Consider the following 11872-nt stretch of genomic DNA (forward strand, 5'->3'; position numbering starts at 1 on the left):
GGGGATGCAGACTTAAGTGCATCAGCAATATAGAAGGAAGAGCTAACTGAATGGGGAAAAGAGAGGCTAGTCAGGGAAAGCTTCTTATAGGAGATAGGATTTTTAGTAGGGAGTTGAAGACGGGGAGAGTGGTGGTCTGTCAGCTATGAAAGGAGAGGGAGTTATAGGCCAGAGGAAGTCTGTCAATCAATTAATAAATCAATGCTTTTTAATGAGTGCTTACTGTGTCCAGAGCACTGTACTAAGCACTTGGGAAAGTACAATACAGAGTTGGTAGATGCAACTAGCATCTACTCACAAGGGGTTGGTTGTGAGAGATGAGATTGAGGAACAGTGAATAGGTTGGTGTTAGAGGAGCAGAGTGTATGGGATGAGTGGTAATAGATTAGAGAGGTTAGGTAGGAAGGGGACAGCCGATTGAGTGCCATAAAGCTGATAGTAAAGAGTTTCTGATGTGGAGATGGATGGGCAACCACTGGATTTTTTTGAGGAGTGGAGAGATGTGCTCAAAATGATTTTTTAGAAAAATTATCCAGGCAGCACAGTGAAGTATGGATTGAAGGGGGGAGAGACAGGAGAGTCAGCAAGGAGGCAGATGTAATAATCAAGGCAGGATATAATAAGTGCTTGGATCAGAGTGATAGCAGTTTGGATGGAGAGGAAGGGGTAGATTCTAGAGATGTTGTGAAGATAGAACTGACAGGATTTGGTGACAGACTGAATATGTGGGTTGAATGAGAGAGGTGAGTTGAGGTTAATGCCTAAAATAATAAAGTTACAGGCCTGTGAGGTAGGATGGGTGGTGGGTGTTGTCTACAGTGATGGAAAAGGTTTGGGGAAGAGAGAGTTTGGGTGTAAAGACAAGGAGTTCTGTTTTGGACATGTTAAGTTTGAGGTATTGGCAGGACATCCGAGAATAGATGTTCTGAAGACAGGAGGAAATGCGAGGCTGTGGAGAAGAAGAACGTTCCGGACTAGAGGGGCAGATTTGGGAATCATCTGTATAGGGATGGTAGTTGAATCCATAGGAGTGAATGGGTTCTCTAAGGAAGTAGGTGTAGCTGGAGAATAGAAGGGGACCCAGAATGGGGTGTGAGGCAGAGGAGGAGCCCACAAAAGAGACTGAGAAGGAGCAACCAGAGAGATAGGAAGAGAACCAGGAGAGGACATTGTCGTTGAAGCCCTTATGTGTGGGGAATGTGTCTACCAACTCTGATGCATTGTATTCTCTCAAAGGCTTCATACAGTGCTCTTCACACAGTAAGCATTCAATAAATACTACTGATGGAATGATTGAAGCCAAGGTTAGATGGTCTAGCCTATATTAAGGGGTAGTCCACAGTGTCAAAGGCTGCACTGAGGTCTAGGAGGATTAAAGTCAAGTAGAGGCTGCTGAACTCCCCAGCTAAAGAGAGGTTCCCTCCTTAGCGGAGGATATTGAGCAATCCAAGTGACTGGGCTGAGAGGCCCAGACAGCTAAGGCTGATGGAGTGGATTTCTCTTGGCTTGGAACAAAAGGCTGACTGTTCACTCACTTCTTAACCAGATTCCAGGCACCTGTGTTCTGCCCTTGAAAGGATTCTCTGTGTGACTGACAGCATTTTCTGGGGCACTCAAGCCCACAGGCTCATCAGGCTGCTACTTGTCTCCCTCTTGAGGAGTGGAGACTAGAACCAGAACTTGAAGCATTTTCTTCAAGGGGAAGAAAAGGTACCAAAAGGGGCCTGGCAGGCTGGTGGAGATAGAAGCCTTCCTTCTATCTGTTTGGGAGGGAAAGGGAGTAATCCTGGAGAGACAGTAGGTACTTTGTGACTTAGGTTCTGTTCCAACTCTGCCCTGGGCACTTGGACAAATCCCAAAGTAGTGGCAGGACAAGGGAACTGTGTGCCCTGGGGTAAGTCTATGAGCATGCATCATCTTCAACCCTTCTCCTCATTCCCTCTCCCTCTTCTCTCCCCCAGCAACCTGACCTTTTCTCTACTCCTCTGTGTCCCACTCTCTCTTACCCCATCCCTGGGGAGAGCCCACTTCCCCTGTCCCAGTAGCCAACTGACAGCAAGATGGCTTTTGGCCTCCTTCCCTGGCAATCCCCCAAAACACACACACACACACACACACACACACACACACACACACACACACACAGGCACACACCCCAAGATCCGTTACTAGAATAGGCTAGGTAAAATCACTCACTGGACAAATGTCTAATTTCCTGCCAGAGTAATCCAGAGTATCGAAAGATTGACACCTACAGATCCTAGTGCTGTTTAATCAGTTGACCTGGCAGCACTGAGAAGCAGTGTGGCCTAATGGGCCATGGGGCCTGGGAGTCAGAGGATCTGGTTTCTAATCCTGGATCCTCCTCTTGTCTGCTGATTGACCTTGGGAAAAATCACTTAACTCCTCTGTGCCTCAGTTACCTCATCTGTAAAATGGGAATTAAGACTATGAGCCCCATGTGGGACATGGACTGTGTCCAACCTGATCATGTATCTACCCCAGCGCTTAGTACAGTGCCTGGCACATAGTAAGTGCTTAACAAACACCCATTAAAAAAGCAGTGCCACTCCCAGGACTGGGCAAAGGAGGGGTGCGAGCCTTTCCTATTTCTGCTTGCGTGCAAGCATGTCTGAAAAGGGCAATCCAACAGTTCTGACAAAAGAGCTTCAGGTAAAAGAGGATGGGGTTAAGAGAGTCACCTTTCCCCTAGCCAAGGGCCCAGGCCTAGGGAAAGAGTTAGTGACCCAACAGTGAGTAAGTTCTTAGAGAAAATGTTAAACGTCGCTTTAAGTCAACTGTTTCACACACACACACCTGACAACCACCATGTCCATCTACATGGAAATCACCACTGTGTCTGGAGGAGAGGCTGTTCGGTTATGTCTCTTGGGGTGGAATCTGGCACAAACCCATTGAAAAAAGAGATCCAAGAGGAATAGCCACCTGCATTATTGTTCTATTTTCTGGTCCAGAGAACAAGTCCTGGAGGAAGATTTAGTTTAATCAAAGTTCAGGTCACACTGAGAATAACCAGGAGATCCACGCCAAGCAGGCTTCCAGGAGATCTCATTTCAGAATTTCGCCACCACAGAGAAACTGTGCCCAAAGCAACTGACAGTTGCCCTTCTTTCCAAAAAAGGCAGAAGCTAAGACTCCACCCCCCAACCCCAATGAGCCTCAGATCCCAGGCTTGGGTGAGGGGGTGTGGATGCCTCTGGGAGGTCACTCCAAGGAGAAGTGCTGGCCTAGAGCTCAAGTTGGAGTTCCAAAGTCATGGAAGGTGTTGGGTGGCTAAGGTAAAGGGGAGAAGTGTAAAGTGTGCTGATTACACCTAAAATAGGACCAGGGAAACCACTAAGGATTTGTAACTGGGAACTAAGCCATTCATGAGGTGAATGAGCAGAGATTCACCCATTTCATAGTAGTGGAAATAAGCACGCTGAAACCTAGGGGCTGTGTAATCTGGGCACCTATATTAGAAACTCCCTATGGACAAGGACCGTGTCTTTTCTTGCATGTACACTCTCCCTAGAGCACCTAGTATAGGGCATGTGTCACGTAGAAGTAGTTCAGTAAACTGGAATTAAAAGCACAAAACCACAAACAATGCCAATACTAAATCAGACCATTGGTCCACTCAGCTCAGTACTCTGAGCAGTGACCAGAGAATACTTGGAAGAACCATAGGATGACTGCCCTTCTGGATATCCACCCTAATGTTTAGGGAGAGACTAGCTAACTTTATTATTATTATTATTATTTATTAGCTTCTGCCTTATTATTATTGATAATAATAATATTTGTTAAGCACTTACTATGTGTCAAGTACTGCACTGAGCACTGTGATAGATATAAGCTAATCAGGTTGGACACAATCCCTGTTTTATATGGGGCCCATACTCTAAATAGGAGGGAGTAGGATTTAATTGTAATAGGATACTTAACTTTCCCTCAGATAATCTGTTATAGGTCTCTCATCCATGGAATTTATCCGATAAATGATGATGGAGTTTCCCATCAAGAACGATGGATGAGCCTCAGTCTTAAAACTTCAGGACCTGTGCAGAGAAATCAATTCTAGTGCTAGTGATTTGTACCATACCACTCATTCTCTCACTTCTCAGACAGTCTTGTTCCCACTGGGGCACAGAATGCAAGGAGTGAGTAGAAGGGCAGAGGAACAGTACATTATGAAGTGCACGAAAAGGTCTTTTACATACAAGGCCCATTAACGGCCAGAGTGACTGCAACATAGTATCGATGCTGTGCCAGGATGCCCAAGCTGACAGGTGGTTGTCTTGGTAGCCCCTGTCATCTTTACTGCCACATTAGCAAGCTAATTTTCATGATTCCTGCTATGTCTGCCCACCTCATGGAATGTTCTAGGTGGTCCTTTGTTCAGAAACCTTCATTATAGCTGTCACAGGTCCAACAAGCATTGCTGGGATAGGAGCCCAGATCTCCAGATTCCCAGAGTAATGCCCTTTCCAATGGACCAACAACAGGAGTTCATGAATTTATCTAAACCCCCTTTGAACCAACTGATAAACACATATATATGTATGTGTGTACACACACACACACATATATATTTCCTGTATAACTTCCTGTGGGAATAAATTCCAAAATGCTTAGCACCTACAGCAGGAAAAAGAAAAAATGTTTCCTTTTGTTTATTTTGAACCTTCTAGGTTCAATAGTTCAAGTGCTTAGAGCAGCGCCCTGCCCACAGTAAGAGCTCAATAAATACCACTGACTGAGTGGTGTTGTGGGATTTTTTGAACAACAATTCATTTTCCTTCTGTCCTCACCATTTCAGTCCTTTTCCCCCCTTCAGTCTTAATTTCTTTTCAGATTGAATAATCATTGCCTTTTCTGTTTATTCTTACATAGAAACGCCTTCATCCCCCTGATCATCTTGATTGTTTGTCTCTGTACCTTCCCCACCTCTATTATGACCTTTTTATGTGGTACTTGTTAAGCACTTTGTGCTATGTGCCAAGCACTGTACTAAGCACTGGGGAAGATACAAGATAATCAAGTTGGACACAGTCCCTGCCTTACATAGGACTCACAGTCTAAGTAGGAGGGAGTAGGATTTAATTCCCAGGTTTTTACAGATGAGGAAACAGAGATACAGAGAAGTTAAGTGACTTGCCCAAGGTCACACAGCAGGCTTTCCCAAGAGGGAGCAACCAGAACTATTCAAAGCCTTCCAGATGAGGGCAACTCATGGTTTTACATCATGGTAAAACTGTGTCTTTTAATTTGTTTTCTATTCCCCTTCCTGATGATTTCCAGCCTATTCCTTTTCGACTTCCACCACACACTGATCCTTTGATTTAAAGGAATAAGCTCTTTCTTTTCTTTGAGCACTCTAGTCTGAAGTATTTCATCATTTTTCTTAAACCTCACATTAAAAGAGCCTTCTCAGCCCTGGAAGATGGATGTTGTAAGATGAGGAGCATTGAGCTATTGTGGGAAAGACCCAAACTCACACAGCAAAGTGGTGGTTACATTTAGACCCAGCATCTAGACCCTAGAGCTTTGTCATTCAATGGAATTTACTGAGCACTTACTGTGCACAGAGCACTGGACTATGCATTTCGGAGCGTACAATATAACAGAGTTGGTAGACATGATCACCGCCCCCATGGAGCTTACAGTCTATAGGGGGAGACATTAAAATAGGGGGGGAAAGTAGAGTACAAGACTATTTACAAAAATACTGTGGGGCTGGGGAGTGAATCACAGTGCCTAAGTGATACACAGCCAAGTGCTCAGCGCTTAGAACATAGTTCTAAGCACAGTTAAGCATAGTAAGTGCTTAACAAATACCATCATTATAATAATAATAATGATGGCACGTATTAAGCGCTTACTATGTGCAAAGCACTGTTCTAAGCACTGGGGAGGTTACAAGATGATCAGGTTGTCCCATGGGGGGCTCACAGTATTAATCCCCATTTTACAGATGAGGTAACTGAGGTGCAGAGAAGTTAAGTGACTTGCCCAAAATCACACAGCTGACAGCGAGAGGAGCCAGGATTTGAACCCATGACCTCTGACTCCAAATTATTAATTTGACACAGGGGAGGGCAGAAAGGGAAAATGATTCTCTATTCTGCTAATGATCCAGTTGGGTTTAACACTTTTGGAGACAATATGTACATTTCTCACCAGTAGCAAACCATAAGTGAGGATGATGCATTCCCACGAGGAATAATAATAATAATAACAATGATAACTGTGGTATTTGTTAAACTCTTACCATGTACCAAGCACTGTAATGGGCTTTGGAATAGATATAAGATAATCATGATGGACACAGTCCCTGTCTCACATGAGACTTACAGTCTAAATGGGAGGGAGGACAGGTATTGAATCCTCACTGTACAGATGATGAAATAGTGGCACAGAGAAGCTAAGTGGCTTATCATTGTTATTATTATTAATAATAATAATAATTGTGGTATTTGCTAAGTGCTTACTATGTAGTGTTTACTGTGGGCCAAGCACTGTACTAAGTGCTGGAGTCAGGTCCCACATGGGGCTCACAGTCTAAGTAGCAGGGGGAAGAGGTGCTGAATCCCCATTTTGCAAGATGAGGGAACTGAGGCACAGAGAAGTTAAGTGACTTGACCAAGGTTACACAGCAGGTAAGTGGCAGAGCTGGGGCTACAACGCAGGTCCTCTGACTTCCAGACCCATACTCTTTCCACTAGACCACCCTGCTTGCCCATGGTCACCCAGCAGGCACGTAGCAGGGCGCAGATAGTGGCCAGGAAAGCCAAACGCCCAGCAGCCATTCACCTAGGCCATTGCCAAATGCCATGGGAACAAACCAACCATGCCTATACCCATGGATCATCTAGAGAGAAAACAAAATGCAATGAGGAAAGAAAATCAATCATGAAGGGGTAAGACTAGTGTCATGAAAGGAGGGAAGAAAGCTTGAGGCTCTCTAGACTGTAAGCCCCTTGAGGGCCAGGACCATGTCTACCAACAATATTGTATTGTACTCTCCCAAGCACTTAAGTTAGTGCTCTGCACACAGAAAGTGTTCGATAAATACTTCTGATTGATTGATTGATTCTGGGTTCCACTGGTATCCTCCCACTGGGTTTCAGCCTTCCCACCTATACGAGTTAGCACTTTTCTGTCACAGAGATACTGGGGGCAACGGGAGCAGTGGGAGAGGAGCTGGTGGGGTGGCATGATGAGCTAAATAAACACAAGGAATTATTCCTTGTAACCAGATGCTCTACAGGGCTTTTGGCCTAAAATAAGCAGCTGAGCCCCGCAGCTCAATGTCTGAACTTATTTAGGGAAGAAAAATCAAAAATAGCTATGGAGCTGAGCCTAGCTAAAGAGAGCTTCAGCCGGAGTCAACTTCCTGGTGAGAGATTTATCACCCCCAAAATAGCACCTTTGGGTATCGGAAATCCTGGCTGCAGCCTGACATGCCCCAGAGACCAACAACTGCAGGGCCCTGATCCAGAGAGGGGGAGAAGAGGATGTGAAGGGAAGAGGAGATGGGAAAATTAGAGGGGAAGTAAGGAAAGGAGAGGAAAGAGGGCAGAGGGGAGAAGAGAGGAAGGGAGAGACTGTGAAAGCAGGGAAAGAAGAAGCGGGGGAGCGAGAAAAGGATATTAAAGAGCAGGAAGATGATCTGGGAGGTCAGGAGAGGACAAGGGTAGTGATTTCAGGTACTCAGAAAGGCTGGTGATTAAGAGGGGTTGAGGGATAAGTAGGATGGCTGCTGAACTCCCCCCCCAAGCACCACCCCCCCCCCCCCCCGACACACACGAGATAGACTGGCCAAAAACCAGACTGCCTGATATCAAAAAGGAATAAATAGCTGCCCCAGGGATGAGTGAGTTGGCAAATTCCCAGATCGGAGCAAGAAACCTCTTGAATCCAAAGGGAGACTACATCTTTGGGGAGGAGAAAATGGGGTGAAGTGGAGAAGCCATTATTCTCTTGGAGTATATTCCAGAATCACCCAGACTGCCCCATCCCACCACCATGTGAACGGCTGGCAGGGAGGGGAGGGCAAGCAGGAGGAAGTATCGGCTCACAAGACTTCCTCTGAGCAAACTTCCCCCTTCTACCTCCTTCCCCTTTCCTTTTCTTACCCACCACACCTCCCACGCTGGCAGAATCACCCTTTTGGGAATGACTTTCCTCTTAGTCCAGGAGAGAAGAAATGTGAGTAACTGGGGATAAGGAGAATTATTTTCTACCTCCTACCACTGGCATAGATGGGAAATGGCACTGACTTTGGACTCAACTCACTATCTCTGGCCAAAACCTTTTATACCCTTGAGCACATTTCAAAACACTGAAAAATGAGTCCGGGAAGAAATAACAAGATAAGCAGTCACTTTGGCCTTTAGGGCAAGACGGAAACCTGATTCTGTGACCAGACTGATCCTGAAGGAGTAGCGGTGTAAGCACCACGGCTCTTGGCAGCTGCTTTAGATTTGGGCTGTTGCTGTTCTGGCCTGCTTTAAATATTTGTAGGGATGTCTTTAGAGCCCTGAAGCAATCTGCCAAGACAGCAATTTTAGACATCCAGTAAATAAATCAATAAAGCCCGCCTACTCTCCATTATCTGAAGCTATGGGGCACGGGGAGTATCTAGATAATGGAAAACCACAGAAAATCCCCAAATCTCATTGTAGCCAATCATCTCAACCTCCTCCCCACCAGAAGTGTGATCAGAACTGTCCCCGGGGCACCAGATGGACTGGTTTGGATTTGATCTTCATTTACTGGCCCTGCCCCAACCTAGAGAAGTAAACGAGTAGGGAAGGGCCGCATAGGAGAATCAAGGGGCCACCTAATCCAAACCCTGGATCAATAGGCCCTGGATAAAGAGTTGACTATAAATAAGCCCTCTTGCTCCAGTGCTCAGGCTGAGCCTGAGACACCACTAATTCCTAGAAGTCAGACATGGCTCTGAAAGCCCCTTTCCCCTCGCCAGAGGCTCCTTCTAGCTTTTCTTGTACTCAGTTCCAGATTGCCTGGGTCCCATGGCTTGGGTGAAGGAACTCTGTTTCCCCTCTGGGATGGAATGAGGTTGAAACTACTCCTTGACGGGCTTGGAGAGCTAGAGGAGAGGTCCTCTTCTAGAGAAACCCAGGTGCAGGGAAGCCATTCACAGACACCAGTCTGTGGCTTTGCTGCCTCTCGATATGCAATAGGGCTTTGGCACAGGAGGAGGAAATACTGTTCCAGGTGCCAAACCAACATCATTATCTCCTCTCTGCTCCACAGATAGGCAAGGAAGCAGTAGGGTCCTCTCCAAACCAGGAACTGACTTATAGAGAAGGGACTAGGATTTGTCCCCAGCATTTAAGGCTCATGCTGGGTCTGGCCAGCCTCCCCAATTCCAGCTCCCAGTAGTTGATCTCTTCTCATAATGGTCACGGATTCCAAAGCAAGTGTAAAAAGAGTTGTTGGCCTCTCCAGGGCCTTAAATTGTGTGCTAAGATCCAATTCCTGGCCCCTACTGAACTGATTCCCAAAGTCTTCTGGCCCTGGCTCCATGGGCTGATGAGAGAAGGAGTATATGGTCTCTCGCTTTCCCTCTCCCTTCTCCCCACTTTACTCTCAGAGGATGGTGCCATCAATGCCTCATCCCTGGATGGAGGTAGTGGATCCCAAAGTCCAGTACTTGGTTGGCCAACTGGACCCACTAAATAAAAGTCTGGACTAGGCTCCCTCCAATACCCGGGCCTCCTTCCCAGAGGAGCTCCATGACCCTACCCTCCGTAGGCTCACTGGGAGGAAAACATGTTCCTCGTCCATCTCAAAAAGGCCTAGCTGGGATTTTTAGCATGCCAGCCCCATGCTTCCTCCCTCCCTCCACCACCACTGTCCTCGATGGGTCTCTGGAATTTTGCGGCCCCAGAAGCAGGTTCCTCAAAATTGAAAATAAAAGTCATCCAAAGAACCAGGTTGTCGGAGGGTCAAGCCAGAGTGGGAAATGGGGGAGAAATGGAGGACAAAATAAGCATTTGGGTGGCTACAGAAGTGCCATGGAATCCAACAACCTTCTGCAAGGTTCACTCACGATACTTGCCAGAACCCAGAGTCAGGTAAAGTGGAGAAGAGAGCTATTGGGCCAGTGCAAAGCAAAATGTTCTTGAGTCCTTAAGGAGAGATGAAACAAAACATTAAGATAACATAAAGAGATGGATAAATAAATGATATAAAAACGAAGCTCAATAAGGCACTGTGGCTAAAGGAGCAGAGTTTCAGACACCTCGTGGCTCAGAGTGAAGAGTGATAACCACGGCCACAGTGATTGCTACAGCCGCAGCCACCAAAGCCTTCTGGAGGTTTTGCGGAGGCAGCGCCAGGCTGCAGCTGTTTTTCTTGAACCAGGGTGGTTCAAGGCAGGCGAGGATGGAGACTCCTCAGTGACGCAGAGGAAAGCAGCAGGTGTGGGGTTCTCAGGAGGCAGCATGGTGGTCTTGGTATAGGGGGACCACAGTGGGAAGGTGGCAGTTGCAGGAGTCACAGTGGGAAGGTGGCAGGTTCCCGGTGGATTCTCTCGACCATGTGGTAGAGAGAGAGGATGATGGGGCACACTGCAGCAGGTTACCTCCTCGCATCCCAGCATGCATAAGACATGTAGAGAGTGGGGGCCCTTGGGAATCATGATGGGAAGGCAACAGTTATCAGTTATTTCACTGGGCCATCTGGTGAAGAGAAAGGAGGCAGGGAGATCAGCAAAGAAGCTGATGCAGCATTCTATCCAGGAAATGACAGACACGAACTCCGCCAAGTGCTTAGTATGGTGCTCGATAAATATTACTGATTAATGGTGGCATTTGGTAAGCTCTTACTATGTGCCAAGCACTGTACTAAACAATGGGGTAGATACAAGATAATCAAGTTAGACATAGTCCCTGTCCATCATTGGTCTCACAATTTAAGTAGAAGAGAGAACAGGTATTGAATCCCCATCTTAGAGGTGAGAAAACTGAGGAACAGAGAAGTTAAGTAATTTGCCTAAGGTCACCCAGCAGCGAGGTGGCAGAGCTGGGCTTAGAACCCAGGTCCTCTGACTCTCAGGTCCATCCATGCTCCTTCAGTAGGCTAATCAGGAAATGGCAAACATATTCTCTCCCAGGTGCTTAGTATGGTGCTAAATAAATTCTACTCGCTGATTGATCAATGATGGCTGTGTGTCTGTTGTCTTATTTCAGTCCTTGCTAATGAGTTACAATAATAATAATAATTATGGCATTTGTTAAACACATACTATGTGCCAAGAAGTGTACTAAGTGCTGGGGTGGATACAAGCAAATCGGGTTGGACACACTCTCGGTCCCACATGGGGCTCAAAATCTTATTTCTTAGTTCCTAATTAATTTAAATTCTGCCATGAACACCTCTGGTACAGACTAAATTTGGAGGGGGATTTTGAAGGCCATGACATTGCGTGACAGCCATGCCATGACTCTGGTCTCACTCTATAGCTTACTTTAAAATCAGACACATACCACTGCCTAGGACTGAATGGTTATTTAATTCATATGTGTCTCAGTCTGAGGACAGGTCCTACACAGCAATCAATCAGTCAACAGCATTTATTGAGCATTTATTATGTGTAACGCGCTGTACTAAGCACTGGGGTAGATATAAGCCAATCAGTTTGGACACAGTCCATGTCCCACTGGGGCTCCCAGTCTGAATCCCCATTTTACAGATGAGATAACTGAGGCACAGAGAAGTCAAGTGACTTGTCCAAGGTCACAGAGTAGACATGCGGCAGAGCCAGAATTAGAACTCAGGTCCGCTGGTTGATGATGATGATGGCATTTGTTAAGCACTTACTATGTGCCAAGCACTG

The sequence above is a fragment of the Tachyglossus aculeatus genome, chromosome X2 (genome assembly GCF_015852505.1).
Source record: "Tachyglossus aculeatus isolate mTacAcu1 chromosome X2, mTacAcu1.pri, whole genome shotgun sequence".
NCBI lineage: Eukaryota > Metazoa > Chordata > Mammalia > Monotremata > Tachyglossidae > Tachyglossus > Tachyglossus aculeatus.